Genomic DNA, 15,946 nt, shown 5'->3' with positions numbered 1-15,946 from the left:
GTGGCTCACTAGGAGATTGACTGGAATTATCTCAGATATTGGCTTCTAGGGAGTGCAGCTCATTGCAAGAACCAAATGTTTTGGCTTGGGGAGGTGCTTCTTCTGGAAAGTATTCTATTTCTTCTGGGTACCTTGCACTGACAAAGAAAATGTTTGGTGAGGTGGAGGTCTCTTGGTGGAAGAAAGTTTGGAATAGTTTTTCATGGCCTAAGTGTATCTTTTTCCTTTGGATTTTGGTTTACAATCATTGTCTCACTTGGGATAATCTCTGCAAGAGAGGCTTCCAGGGGCCTTCCCTATGTGTTCTCTGCCACAATAGTGAAGAGACTGTATCTCACCTTTTTTTCCAGTGCCCCTTTGCCAAACAGATTTGGCACCTCTGGTGGAGTGTGTGGGGATGCACGTGCTAGCATGTGCCCTCTTTGTCTGAATTCTGGGACCATTTGGGCCATTCCCCTTCCAAGACTTCTTTTCTTCAAGTTGCTTGGACTATCTTCCCTTCCCTTATTGTATGGCATGTTTGGCTTGAGAGGAATAGAAGGATCTTTCATGATTTGCAGTTTGAGATCAAGCACCTGTGGGGGAGAATTGTTAATTCTCTTCAGGAAACACTCCTTGCTAAATGTGACATTGGCAGGGGTTTGGATCCTATTGATGCTGGTATTTACTCTCGCCTCTCCTTTCCTCTTCAGGGTTGTTCTCCCTCGATACCCCACACCCGCTCTAGGAATCGAACTAAGCAACACCCTCAGCGAGTTAATCGTCAGGGCCGTTGGTCTCCTCCTGAGGTGGGCACTCTTAAAATCAACACTGATGGTTCTTCTTAGGGAAATCCTAGTCCAGCTGGTATTGGGGGAGTTGGGCATGATAGTTCTGGTAATATCCAGTTTCTATTTTCTACTTACAAGGGTTACTATACTAATAACCTCATGGAAGCCCTAGCTATCTTGGTTGCAGTGGAACAGTGTTGTCTATGTGGATGGAAAAGAATCCTCTGTGAGACTGACTCGCATGTGGTTGTGAATTTATTGCATAATAGAAACCTTGTGCATGTGGATTGGAATTTGGCTCTGGTTATTCAGCAGATCATTCAGTTATGCAATTCTGTAGATTCTGTGTCCTTTATGCATATCCCTCATGAGTGGAACGGTGTGGCTGATTGTCTGGCTAAATGGGCCTCTGAGCAGGGGCCGGCTTGGAACATTCTTGATCCTAGGATGCTTCCCCTTGATTTATCTCAGATGCTAGATCAACTTGTGGACTAGGATAAAGCTATGTAGTTCTCTTTGTTTCTTGTGTTGTTCAGCTCTCTTTGATCTTCAATAAAAATTTTACCCCTCTTTTAGTAAAAAAATAAATAGAATGTCTACAAAAATTTTGATTTAAGCAATAAACTATAAACTTTGACTTCAAATAATTTATATAAAATAACTAACCATACCTACAAAAATTACCATTTAGAATGTATTATTTTAACTTACCCATATACCAATGAAAATCAAATGCATACAAGATAAAAATGATATATTGAGCTCACTTCCATTAAGTGTTGTAGGTTTATCTATTTAATATTTTTTTGAACATTGTTTGGCACACCCAATTATGAAATAGTATGGCCGATTTCCTCTCAAATTGTAGACTTCTTCAATAACAATCTTTTATATGTTTAATACAATTCAATAATTAATAAAATATGATTTCATTTAGATTTAAATTTAAAAATAAATTCACTTGATTATATTTCAAATCTACTACACTGTCTCATTCTTATTTATTTTATGTACATTAATAACTTCTTATTTCAAACAAAATTAAAGTTACAATATAGACCAATTAATTTAAATATCGCTAAAAGAATATTTCATCAACACCTTGAGCTATGAGGTATGTTTCTATATATTCTTAATATTATTGACATAATAAACCAAATTTTATAGCCAAACGTTATAATTGACATAATAAACCAATTATATAACCAAATGTTATCATTGACATAATAAACCAATTATCTCAATTATAAATTATATATATGATATGCATAATTAAACTTATTTCGTATATAAATTTAATTTAAAAAAATTATTATTTTAATATTATATAATAATAAATATAAGATCTAAAACTTATTATTAAATAAATTATTTAAAACTAAATAAAATATATTGGACACTAGAAATTCTCTGTATGCGAGTGATTGCGAATTATTCAGAGTGATATGAGCGAAGTTTGAACCTTTGGCAGTGATTGCAATTGCATATGAAAAACTAGGGTTTTTTTTGTGTGAAGCTTTCTAATCCGATCTGCTCCTTTTGATCCGCTTGTGATTTTCAATTGGCCTAGGGCTCTGTCAAGCTGGCGACCTCCAACAATGCCCATACTCATGGTGGGGGATAGCATAGCTCTTCCATGCTGCTCCTTGATCCGGGCGTATCCCCCTTTACATCCAACATTAAAGACTTTAAAATGTCTAAGGTGAGTAGTAATGGCAAGACTACCGAGCAAGTACCAGGTAAAATTTTTTTGATGGCGGTTAAATCTGCTCTAGGTAATGGCATTAGTAACCCAGTTTCCCATCGCAGCGATCGACCTAGATCTTTTTCTAAGGTTGTGGGTCGATCATCGGTCATCAATGAGAGGGCAAGGTTTGAGTTTGCAAGTGTGGTTAACAATGATGCCTCTGAATCTAGTAAGACCCCTTTGGCTTCTCTATCTCATTTTGCTATTGTTCCTAATCCTAAAATCTTGGAAGAAATTGTTAAGGCAAAAGATAGATTAAGAGATACTATGATTTTTTTTCAGCTGTTGAAATTGATAAATGTCCACCAAGGAAATTTATGGATGATTGGTTCCATCATTACTAGAATAACAAACTTGGGTTGCATATTTCATTTTGTAGGCAAATACAAAAGGGTTTAAATGTGATTTTCTTTGTGAATCATGATACTCAAACAAAGGTTCTTAAAAAATAATATTGCAATGTGGGTTCAACATCTTTTAGGGCTATTGCTTGGTTGTTAGAGGCTATCCATGAGGAGGTTCTCCAACTTTTGGCTTCAAGATGGATACTGGTCAAGAACATTCCCCCTTTTTTGTGGTGTTTTTTACCACATTTTCTTGAGCCTATTGGTAAAATTATCCGAATGAATGAAACTATGAGACTCATCCCACATATGGACACTAGGATTCTTATCTCTCTCTTGCTTGGTAAGGACCTTCCTACCTATCTTTACATTAACATCCTTAATGATACTTATATCTATCCTATAGAGATTTTGGGGGGTTTAACGCCTGTTTCCTCTACCACAAAGAAGGCCACCTCTGTAGGGATTGTCCGGTCATTAGGAAAAAACCTAATCCCTCCAATGATTCAATAAAAATATGGTTAATCCTCCCATCACTAGTAACCCTCCCCTTGAGAATGCTCTCTTTCATACAACCCCTACTTCCTCTTCATTATCATCACCTCCCGCCAAAACCCCTAACCCCACTAATGTTTTGACTAATGATGTTCTTAACATTGTTTGGCTTGAGAATGTTTCAAATAAAATTGTACATAACCCTCTCTCTTATATTACTATTCTTCCTAAGAACATTTTGTATGATACCACTCCTACATTTGGAGGTCTTTAGATGCTCCCCAGTCTTGATTTGGCTATTGATCTTAATACAGATGATGGTTTTACTATTTTTCCAGATAAGAAAAGAAGAAGAAGGGGAAATAGTATCTTTGTGCCTAAAACTTTTCACCCCAACACTAGTAATAATAAACATGTTAAATTATTAATTGGTCTTGCTTTGACTAATGTGAATACTATCAGTCAGAATGCTGATATGAATTGTAAGCCCCAAACTAGTGAGTCCTCCCAAAAATTCCCCTAGAAAATATTCCAAGAGATTGTGGAGGATTATTAATTTGAAATTATTTTGGCTGCCCCCATTCCCCTGAAGTCTAGTAATGGGTAGTGCATGGATGTGGATTCTCTAGTAGAAATTGAAGACGATGTTGCCACCAACTCTCCTACTACTAGGTGAATAGGAAGACCACTTGGTTCAAAAAATAAGCCATCTGTGCCTAAACCAGGGGAGTCCTCAAATAATTTTTTGGTCCTAGTTGATCAAGAGGGTAATCTATGCTCCACCTCTAACATTTTGTCTCAATGAATTGCCTATCTTGGAATGTGAGGGATTTAGAGTCCCTTAACAAGAAATTTGTTATCAAGCAATTGTTAAATTCTCTGCATTCTATAGACTTCTTTATGATGCAGGAAGTTAAGTCCATGGGACTCATTTTGGATTCCAATCTCAATTTTATTTGGAAAGATGCTATTAAGTTTTGCACTAACCATGAGAGAGGTAGAGGAGGAATTGCCCTGATCATTAGTAATAAATGGAAAAAACATATTACTAATAATGGATGTTCTTCTTGTAAGAGAGTAGTGTGGGTTACTTTGCAGTATGATGAAAAGACCTTTGAGGTCTATGCTATTTATGCTTCAAATGATCCTAAGGAAAGAATTGAGCTCTGGAAATGGCTTATAGGCCTCCCAGATATGCCTTGCCCTTTTGGTGGAGATTTCAACATGATTGAATCTTAGGATGACAAGTTGGGGGGCATTCCCCTTCATTGGAAGGATAATGAAAAATTCTATTGGAATAGATTTTTAAATTCTAACTATCTTTTTTATCCTATTTGCTGGTAACATGAAAACCAACCCTGGATTATGGCACACCTAGTGCAATTTTCAGTAGGGCAATGCTAGGATTTATTCCAAGCTTGACAAGTTTTATGCCAATAAGTATTTTTTCTCTTTTCCTCCTGATATCTCTAGAAATATTGTTCGGGTTATTGCCACCACTTTGTCTGATCATCACCCTATTTTGACTAAGGTTAATTTTAGTAGTAGTCCCCTTCAGCACAAGTCTAGAAGTAGTAAATTCATCTTAAACACTATTCTCCTCATGGATGAGGATGTTCTTGTTGCTATGCAGATTATTAGGGGTATCAATAAAATTAACCATCAGCACCTATCCCATCTTGATAGATGGAAATCTAACATTTGTTCATGGAAGCTTTTTCTTGAAACCATTGGTCAAAAAAAGGCTAAGGATTACTGGTTTCTTGAAAAACAATTATCTTCTAAATTGCAAATAGCAAAAAAAAAATCCAAAGAGATTCCTCCAATATGGATCTTCTCTCCCTAGTTATGGCTGCCAAAGATACTCTTAGGAAGCATCAACATGTTAGGATTCATGGAGCTAGGATCAAATCTAGAGCCCACTGGCTCCAACATGGGGATAGGGGCTTGAAATTTTTCTTCATTCTTCCTAAACATAAACATATTAAAGAGTCCATTAATAAACTCTCGATTCATAATCAAGACATTTCAAACCTTGGGGTTATTATTTAGGCTTTTGCTGATTATTACAAGACTCTTTTTACTTTAGAGGACTCCTTTGAGGCTGAGTCTTTAAGAAATAAATGCAAATGTTTATTCCTAAAAAGTTGGACACAGATGATGTTGATGTGCTTGCTAAAGATATCTCTATTGAGGAGATTGAGGGATCTATCAAGGCTCTCAATAATGATAAAGCCCCGGGCCTTAATGGTTTTCCTGTTGAGTTCTATAAATCCAATATCAATTGGATATGTAAGGATCTCCATGACTTATACTCTAAAGCTTTGTCTATTGGCTCCTTGGGACAAGTTGTTAATAGAGGGATCATTAAGCTCCTTCCCAAGGATGGAGATAAGACTCACATTAGGAAGTGGAGGTTGATTACCCTTCTTAATGTGTCATATAAGATTTTGGTTAAAATTATGGCTCTTAGGTTAGTTAATTTTCTTCCTAAATTTGTTAACTCTACCCAACCTGGTTTCATCAAGGGTAGATATATTCTTGAGAATCTCATAACTAGTTGCGAAGCCATAGAGTGGTCTAAATGTTCACACCAAAACTCAGCCATGCTTCTTTTGGATTTTGAGAAGGCTTATGATAGGGTTGAATGGGGGTTTATTCTTATGATGTTAGAGGCCTTTGGTTTCTCTCCCTCCTTTTGCAATAGGTGCTTCTTTGCAAAGCCTTTGCTCATGTTAAAGTTAACGGTGTTGTCTCTGCTCCTTTTTCTCTAGGGAGATCCATTAGACAAGGGTGCCCTCTAGCACCATCTCTTTTCGTGATTACTTCAGAGGCTCTTTTTAATATTCTTAAAGATAATTCTTTATCTCTTGATGTCAGAGGTATCTATTTTCCTAATGATGAAGAGCTCATCAATTGCCAGTTTGTGGATGATACCGTGCTATTCTTTGAGCTTTCAAAGAGCACTTTTAAGGCTTTGCAATATAAACTCTTTTTTTTTTGTTCTTTATCTGGGGCTAAAATATCTCAAGCCAAATCAATTTTTTTGGGGTAAGATGTGTGGCCCTCAGATTAGTTTGGTCAATACAATTTTCAATGGGGAGGCCCCAATAAGATCGCTAGATATCTTGGTATCCCTTTCTCGGTGGAACCTACCCTCAAAGACATGTGGTCATTAGTTAAAGAGAAGATTGATAAGAAGCTTAACAAATGGCATAATAGGGCATTATCTCTGGGAAGCAGAATTTAGGTTTTCCAGAAGATGTTGTCCTCTTACACCATTTACTATTCCTCTACCTAGTTTTTTAATAATTATCTAATTGCTGAAATTCAGAAGTCCATTATAAAATTTATTTGGTATAATGGAAAGGGTAATAATAAAATTCATTCTACTGAGTGAGCTTGGTGCCACACTGACAAGTCCCTTGGGGGACTTGGGCTGAAGGACCTAAGAATTCAGGGTATTGCCATGTTTGCCAAATGGATTTTTCAATTCATGGAGGGTGACTATCCTTGGAAACTGTTGGTTAGAAACAACATTGAGAGGGGTGCTAAGAAAGCCAAATCTTGGACTAATCTCCCCTTTTGGAACCTCATTATTGGTAATTTTCCTGTCATGATCTAAGGTTCCATTTTTTTCATATCTATTTGGAAGGCTTGGGACCATGTTAGGAAATTCATCACTAATAAGGATTTTCATTGTAATAATCAACTCCATGGTGAAAGATCTAATTGGTGGAATCTTCACCTAAATGGCAAACCTTTGGCCCTTACCCAAGGGTGTTCTACCTGACTGTGGGCTAAGAAAGGTATTAAACAATTCATAGATCTCTTTGAGTAGAATCAAATCACTCTTTGGGATGAGCTTAAAAGTAAATATGATATCCTTGATTCCCATAAAAGAACTTATAACATGATTATGCAAGCTATTAATGGTCTTCCCACTATATGTCATGTTGACTCTCAAAGGCACCTTAAATGTAACTGGCTTGGTGGAGTTGTCGTGAATCTGCTTAAGCCCAAGAACATATAAAAAATCCTTGATTGCAATACAGATATTATTAATCATGTCAATGTTGTTTGGTACTCTTCTTATGATGCTAATGTTTGGAAAAAATACTTTGATATTTTGTGGAAGAATTTTGTTGAGCCTAAAATTAGATGCTTTAGATGGTTAGTCATGTTGGACAAACTATCTGTTAAGAGAGATTTATCTAATTCTGATATTTGTAATCTATGCAAAGTTCTTGAAACTAGTAGACATATTCTTTTAGATTGTACTTTTGCTAAAGAAATATGGAGAATGTTTGGCATTGCTTATGCTATAGATGTTAATATTCCTTATATTATCACTGGTCATATTAATGGTCTTCCTAAAGATACCAATTTATTTTGAAATATATTATTGTCTAACATTCTCTTGCAGATTTTGAAGTGCAAGAATGAGGAAAGGTACCAAGGTAAGCTGAGGGATCTTACTAAGTTTTTTTGAAAACACAATTATTTGAATTTTTTTTTGTAGGTGCAGGCCACTATGCTGATCAAGCAGGACAAGATGAGAAGGTTCCTTCATGATGGGCATGCTACTTTTTTCTACTATGACTTGATGCATGGATACCAATGGCATATAACCCTGGATGATCTGCAAGCTTTTGAGTAAGCTTGCATTAAGTTGAATAGAGAAATCAATAGGAAAGTGAATGCTAGAAAAGAAAATTTATTCAAGTTGATGCAGATTCAAGAACGTAAAATCATCATTTGGATGGAGGGTCCCTTAGGTTGGACTACTTGTTTGGTCAATTACTATGATGTTCTTAGTTAGATAGTCCTTCTCCTCTTTTTGTTATGTTGTACAACTGATACTATTCTTCCTTAGTGAGGCTTGGCCTCCTTGTTGCTTTTCGTGGAATTACTTTGGTTGCTTTGTATTTTTTGAAATTCTTATATCTACTAAAAAATAAAATAAAATATATTTTATCTATAATTAAATATTCAAATTAAAGTTAAATCTATAATTTTTAGTTAAAATATTTTTTAAAACATATAAAAATCTTATTTAAATTCATCATTCCATATATTCAAATAAAAATTGTTAATTTGTAATTTAATTCCACATCTACTAAGCTATATAATATATTTAAAAAATTTAATTTACAAAGATTTTAAATAAAAAATTAAAATATCATCTAAAAATTAAAATAGCATGGTTTAATTTATTTTATTTAAAATATTCACCCGTCAATTTTAATTGAGTCTCAAAATCATTTTGCAGTTCCCTGACAGTGTTGTCAGCGAAGGATAGTACAGTAGTAGGGTAGGCCAGGGCATGTAGATGGGCAATAGCAATAGCCGGTGCCTTGCTAGGCATGGGTACCTTCCAGGCAGCGGGATGCCTCATGCTCATGTCTTACCATACCATCTCAATGTTTTGTCACAAGTACTTTCTGCAGAAGTCAAATCAGAGGCTGAACTGTTACATTTCAAAGCATGTGAGGCATCCATCCGGAACAAAATTCATGGTTGGATAGCAGTTGCCATGAGAGAGAGGGAGACTTAAATTATCAAATTGACCCAAGTCTTGTTGAAGTCCTCGGACTGCTCGAGTGAATATGGCGTGAGTAGAGGGAATGGCAAGTGAAATATATGGAGGCAGCCATAGTGAGTCTTCAAGAAATTGCATTTCAGTTTAAAAAGATGGATTGCAATAGGCAAAAGACACAGCATGTAGTAATTTGGATGTTCATGTGGGTAGGCTTGGTGCTGGTTTTCATAGTAACTAGCTCATTGCCCATTTACAACACTTCACTTTCTTCTCATGCCTCTGCCTTACATGCCCATGATGCTCGAAGTATAATGTTTTCTGTTGTGAAAGGCTATATGCTACTCGACAATGACAATGAAGATGTTTTTGAGGAGAGAGATGTGTAATCCCTACTCTCTTTCAAAGATGGCATTACTATAGACCCAATGCACTACCTTTCCAACTAGACTTCCACCAATTCGGGAAATGTGTGTTCATAGAATGGTGTTTGGTGCAAAAAGAATACCAAGCAAGTTGTGGCCATCATTTTGCCTCAATTGGGATTGGAAGGTACTATTTCAGCCTTCATAGGGAACCTATCCTTACTAGGAGTTCTCAATCTTTCTGATAATTCGTTGAGGGGAAGCATTCCACCTCAGATTGGCCAATTGAAGGCATTGAGACTACTAGACTTGAAATCAAATTGGCTGGTGGGTTCCATCCCCACATCTCTTGCCAATTGCATGCACATCCAGTAGATCAGACTTTCAATCAACAATTTGATAGGGAGCATACCAAAAGAATTCAGTGGCCTGGGTAAATTACAGCATCTCCACTTGTCCTTCAATGATCTAAGTGGGAGCATTCCAAATGCTCTTTGGAAGTGCACGTCTCTACTTGATTTGGCCCTCAGCTATAATAGTCTCATAGGTACCAGCCCTCCTCTTAGTAATTGTCCTACTTTATCCAGCATTTGTTGGAAAACTTATTGCAGCGTTGACGTTTGCCCCTTGAGCCAAACGCTCACCTACCACTTTGATGCCCAGAATAGACAGAAAAGTTAATACGGGTAGGTGAGATTTTTTGAATTTGGAAATGAGAGGGAAAAATGTTTTAGGTCAAAAGAAAAAAGGAATTATTTTTTTTACATTCATTCATTCCACTCAGAGTTTGCAGATCAAGCAGATCAGAGAGAAGTTGCAGAGCTGAGCAGAGAAAGAAGAAGGAAGGAAGTTTGTGTCTGCAGTTGCACGTGGTTCCTTGTTCACTCTGTAAGTTTGTTGTTTGGATTTGTCCTATTGAAGAAGTGATTGCTCCAGGCACCATTGTATGCAGCCATTAGAGTTGCAGGTTTAAAGGTTTATTAAAGTTTGAAGTATTATCAATTTAGGGTTATTTTAGGGTTTTCAAGTTGAAGCTAAATGCTCCCAGATTTGTAATAGTTTAAATCTCAGATTGAATAGAAAGCAAGCTAGCATACTTACTCTATTGTTCTTCATCTTCTATTCTTTGGATTTAACAAGTTTGGTTGAAATCTTAAAGCATTTGGCTTTCTGGTTTTAATTGTGAAAGCAGTCACATTGTTATATTTCCTAAGTTTGAAACAGAACACTCAGCATCTTCTTTCTCAGTTGGAGTCGATCTCACTTGGCATCCATTGGTGCTGAGCATTTCTTGTGCAAGTGTCAAGCTTCTCTTTGTGTCGAGTTCACTCGGCACCTATTGCCTATCACTCGGCATCTTCAAGTGCCGAGAAAGTGCCGAGTAAAATTGGCACTCGACACCTTCATGTGCCGAGCAACTTTTAAGTGCCGGGTATAAATTTTTAGTGTTTAGGGTTAGGGTTGTGAGTATTGAGTTTAAATTTTTTTTTTAAAATTTATATTTCTCACATGGTATCAGAGCTTTGAGGCCCCACATCCACAGTGAGTTAGGCCATTTATTTTTTCTTGGGATATTTGACATGGCAGGAGATGCAGGAAAGATATGGCAGTAGCCACCATCATTTAATGGACAAAATTATGATACATTTGCAAAGAAGATGAAGACCATTATGGTTGTAAATGATTTGTGGGAGTTTTTAGTTAATGGATTCAATGATGTGACTGATCCAACTCAGTATGCTACTCTCACAAATGCACAGAAGACTCATTTGAAAGAGTCAAGGAGGAAGGATGCTAAGGCATTAAGTTTGATTGAAGCAGCAATGACATAGACAATTTTTCCAAAGATTGCAGCAGCAAATTATGCAAAGGAAGCATGGGTTATCCTTGAGATGAACTTCAAGGGGAATGATCAAGTTCGTACAGTAAAGCTATAGAACATCAGGAGGGAGTTTGAGAACCTTCAGATGAAGAAGAATGAATTAGTTGCAGACTTCAGTTCAAGGACCTCCAATGTGATTAACCAATTGAAGTCAAATGGAGAAGACTATCAAGAGCAGAGGATAGTGCAAAAGATATTGAGGAGTCTACCTCATAAATATGACAACTTGGTCATGACCATAGAAGAGGCAAAAGACCTCACTATTTTGACTATGGATGAGTTGATGGGTACACTTCAAACCCATGAGCATAGGATCAATATATCCACATCTTCTTCTTCCCAAGAGCAAGCATTCAAGGCTTAGTCAAATCCAAGAGGAAGGGGGAGAGGAAGAAATGGCTCAAGCAGAAACTCCAGAGGCAGAGGCCGAGGTAATGGAGGACAAAGGAATGCTGCAACAGAAAGCTCAAGAAGAGCAGATGGAGCAAGTAGCTCACAAAATACTTCAAAAGGAGGTAAGAAAAACTACAACTCAAATAAGAGTAATGTAGAATGCTACTACTGTCATAAATATGGGCATTATGCAAATGAATGTTGGAAGAAGCAGAAAGATCAATCTGGACAAGCAAATGTCGCTGATGTGAATATGGGAAGTGAAAACACTGCCTTCATCATGTGTAATGTTAGTGAAGAAGGAAGCCTTGAGGTTTGGTACCTCGACAATGGATGTATCAACCACATGAGTGGTAATGAAACCTTATTTTCATTCATTGACAAGAGTTTCAAATCAAAAATTAAGATGGGTAACGATGGAACCCTACCAATTGTGGGCAAAGGATCTATTATGGTCCCCACCAAGAAAGGTGAGAAAAGGGAAATAAAAAATGTGTATTTCGCCCCTGGTATGAAGCACAATTTGATGAGCATTGGTTAGCTCATTCAAAATGGATACAAAGTGCCAATGGAGAATGACATGTGTGTCATTCAAGAAAAGGATGGGAGCAAGAACCTACTTGCAACAATTCAAATGACCAAGAACAGAATGTTTCCCTTGAGGATTGAGACATGTTTCTCATCTCAAGTTCGTGTTGCACCTCCCACACAATCAGCTCTAAGGAGTGTGATTGAAGACCCCTCACAGCTATGGCACCTTAGGTATGGTCATTTTGGTTATGTTGGTTTAAATTTATTGTCAAATAAAAGAATGGTAGAAGGTTTGCCACGTGTAGGAAATTCTTGTGACAAGTGTGAGGCTTGTATTTTGGGTAAGCAACATAGGCTTCCCTTTAATTCTGGAAATTCTAGGAGGGCTAGATATCCACTAGAATTAGTGCATACTGACCTAGTCGGTCCTATGCAAGTTACTTCCATTGGGGGGAGTACTTATTTTATGACATTCATTGACGATTTCAGTTGTAGGACATGGGTGTATTTCTTAAAGAATAAATCTGAAGCATTTGATAAATTTGTAGAATTTAAGGTCCAGGTTGAAAGAGAATGTGGACATTATATCAAGGTCCTAAGATCAGATAGAGGAGGGGAGTATACCTCCAAATATTTTGTAAATTTTTGCAGGAAACATGTCATTAAGAAAGAGCTCACAGCCAGCTATACACCACAATAGAATGGAGTGGCTGAAAGAAAGAACAGGACCATTGTTGAAATGGCAAGGAGCATGATGAAAGATAAAGGTCTCCCAACTGAATTTTGGGGAGAGGCTATGGAAACAACAGTTTACCTAATTAATAGGTGTCCTACAAAGGCAGTCTGTGATAGAATTTCAATGGAAGCTTGGTCACGAATAAGATGGGCAGTTGAAGACTTAAGAGTGTTTGGATGTGTAGCATATGCACATGTCCCTAAAGAGCAAAGGCAAAAATTTGATGACAAAGGTGTGAAATGAATTTTCACAAGGTACAGCCCAGAATCAAAGGCATACAGATTGTATGACCCATTGAACAACAAGATGATGCTTTCAAGAGATGTGGAATTTCTTGAAAATCAGTCTTGGTATGGACAAATTGATGAGTCACCAAGCACTTCAAGTAAAGTGCCAATTATGAGTGAAGAAGATGCTGATGAATAGCAAGAAGAAGGAGCAGATAGAAGAAAAGGCAAGCAGATTTAGACAGTGCCGAGCTCCTCTAGGCATGATCGAGTGTTAGTGCCGAGTACCAGTGAAGACCGACCAAGTCAGCAATGCAGTAGCAATGAAGATTCTAATCCCACACTCTCCTCCCTATTACCAAGAAAGACCAAGAGTCTTAGGGAGATATACCAAGATGATAGGTATGAAGATTATGATGAGAGTGTTAATTTTGCATTATTTTCTCATAGCGATCCAATATATTTTGAAAAAGATATTAAGGAGAAGAAATGGTGTAATGCCATGGATGAGGAAATAGATGCTATAGAAAGGAATGAGACATGGGAGCTAACTGAATTGCCTCCTAAGAAGCAAGTTATTGGAGTGAAATGGGTCTACAAGACCAAATGCAATGCTAAAGGCAAGATTGGTAGGCATAAGGCAAGGCTGGTAGTCAAGGGCTACAAACAATAGTATGGCAGAGATTATGATGAGACCTATGCCCCAGTTGCAAGAATGGAAACCATGCGTGTTGTCATAACAATTGCAGCTCAGCACAAATGGAGGGTATTTCAAATGGATGTGAAGTCTGCCTTCCTAAATGGTGTATTGAAAGAAGAAGTGTATGTGGAGCAGCCACCTAGTTATGAAGTTGTAGGTGAAGAGAACAAAGTATATAGATTGAAGAGAGCTCTTTATAGGCTCAAGCAAGCTTCACGAGCATGGTACAGTAGGATTGACTCATATTTGATGAGCAACGGCTTTAGCAAAAGCAATGGTGAGCCTACTCTCTACATCAGGGCAGCAAATGGTAATGTGTTGATTGTTGTCTTGTATGTAGATGATTTGATTTTTGCTGGAAATGACAAAGCTCTAATTGGTGAGTTCAAAGAGGCCATGAAAAGTGAATTTGAAATGATAGACCTAGGTCTCTTGAAATACTTTCTAGGCATAGAAGTAAAACAAATGCATGATAGCATCTTCATCTCTCAAGAAAAGTATGCAAGGCAAATCTTGGAGAGATTTAAAATGAAGAATAGTAAGGTAGCCCCCACACCAACAACAGTAGGTCTGAAGTTGAGCAAGGAAGACTCTAGCAAGAGAGTGGATCCAACACTATACAAGAGTATGGTTGGAAGTCTAATGTATTTTACTGCAACTCGGCCAGACCTAATGCATGGAGTAAGTCTGATTTCTAGATTTATGGAAACACCAAAGGATTCCCATTGGCAAGCAGGAAAGAGGATCCTAAGGTATGTGAAAGGTACCAAGGGATTTGGAATTTTGCATATTGCAAATAATGATTTCAAGTTGGTTGGTTACATGGATAGTGATTGGGCTAGAAGTTTAGATGATAGGAAGAGCACTTCCGGATACATGTTTCATATGGGATCGGGTGCAATTTCATGGGCATCCAAGAAGCAACCTATTATTGCTCAATCTACAGTAGAGGCTGAATACATAGCAGCAAATGCAGCAACATGTCAGGCTATTTGGCTAAGGAGGATCTTGACAGATTTGAATGAAAGGCAAGAGAATGGAACCACAATTTATTGTGACAACATCTCATCAATTGCATTGTCCAAGAATCCAGTCTTCCATGGGAGAAGCAAGCATATTGAAATTAGATATCACTTCATCAGAGAGTTGGTGGAGAATGGAGATATCAAAATTGAATTCTGCAAGTCTGAGCAGCAGCTAACAGACATTTTCACAAAGCCATTAGGCATTGGATCTTTTGTACACCTAAGAGAGTGTCTTGGTGTAGTTGATTTGGATCAGCTGTGATCCTTGTTTTTTGTTTGGCTCAGGACAAAGGGGGAGTGTTGGAAAAGTTATTGTAGTGTTGATGTTTGCCCCTTGAGCCAAACGCTCACCTACCACTCTTATGCCCAGAACAGACAGAAAAGTTAATACAGGTAGGTGAGATTTTTTGAATTTGGAAATGATAAGGAAAAATGTTTTAGGTCAGAAGACAAAAGGAATGTTTTTTTTTACATTCATTCATTCCATTCAGAGTTTGCAAATCAAGCAGATCAAAGAGAAGTTGCAGAGCTGAGTAGAGAAGGAAGAAGGAAGGAAGTTTGTGCCTGCAGTTGCACATGGTTCCTTGTTCACTCTGTAAGTTTGTTGTTTGGATTCGTCCTATTGAAGCAGTGATTGCTCCAGGAACCATTGTATGCAGCCATTAGAGTTGTAGGTTTAAAATTTTATTAAAATTTGAAGTATTATCAGTTTAGGGTTATTTTAGGGTTTTCAGGTTGAAGCCGAATGCTCCTAGATTTGTAATAGTTTAAATCTCAGATTGAATAGAAAGCAAGCCAACATACTTACTCTATTGTTCTTCATCTTCTATTCTTTGGATTTAACAAGTTTGGTTGAAAGCTTAAAGCATTTGGCTTTATGGTTTTAATTTTGAAAGCATTCACGTTGTTATATTTCCTAAGTTTGAAACAGAACACTCAGCATCTTCTTTCTTAGTTGGAGCCGAGCTCACTCAGCATCCATTGGTGCTGAGCATTTCCTGTGCAAGTGTCGAGCTGCTCTTTGTGCCGAGTTCACTCGACACCTCTTGCCTGACACTCGGCACCTTCAAGTGCCGAGCAAGTGTCAAGTAAGACTGGCACTCGGCCCCTTCATGTGCTAAGCAACTTTTAAGTGCTGGGTATAAATTTTTAGTTTTTAGGATTAGGGTTGTGAGTATTGAGTTTAATTTTT

At 37.4% G+C, this 15,946-nt stretch overlaps 1 pseudogene; it reads left to right on the top strand.

The window, feature by feature from the left end:
- The first annotated feature begins 8,999 nt into the window (after positions 1-8,999).
- LOC149542560 (uncharacterized) overlaps positions 9,000-15,946 on the top strand; it is a 122,193-nt pseudogene continuing 115,246 nt past the window's right edge.

Source organism: Cupressus sempervirens, chromosome 8 (genome assembly GCF_028749045.1).
Source record: "Cupressus sempervirens isolate cs-2001-9-10 chromosome 8, ASM2874904v1, whole genome shotgun sequence".
In the NCBI taxonomy this organism is placed as follows: Eukaryota; Viridiplantae; Streptophyta; class Pinopsida; order Cupressales; family Cupressaceae; genus Cupressus; species Cupressus sempervirens.
Note: the sequence above shows the minus strand (reverse complement) of the source record. Positions and strands in the feature narration are given on the sequence as shown.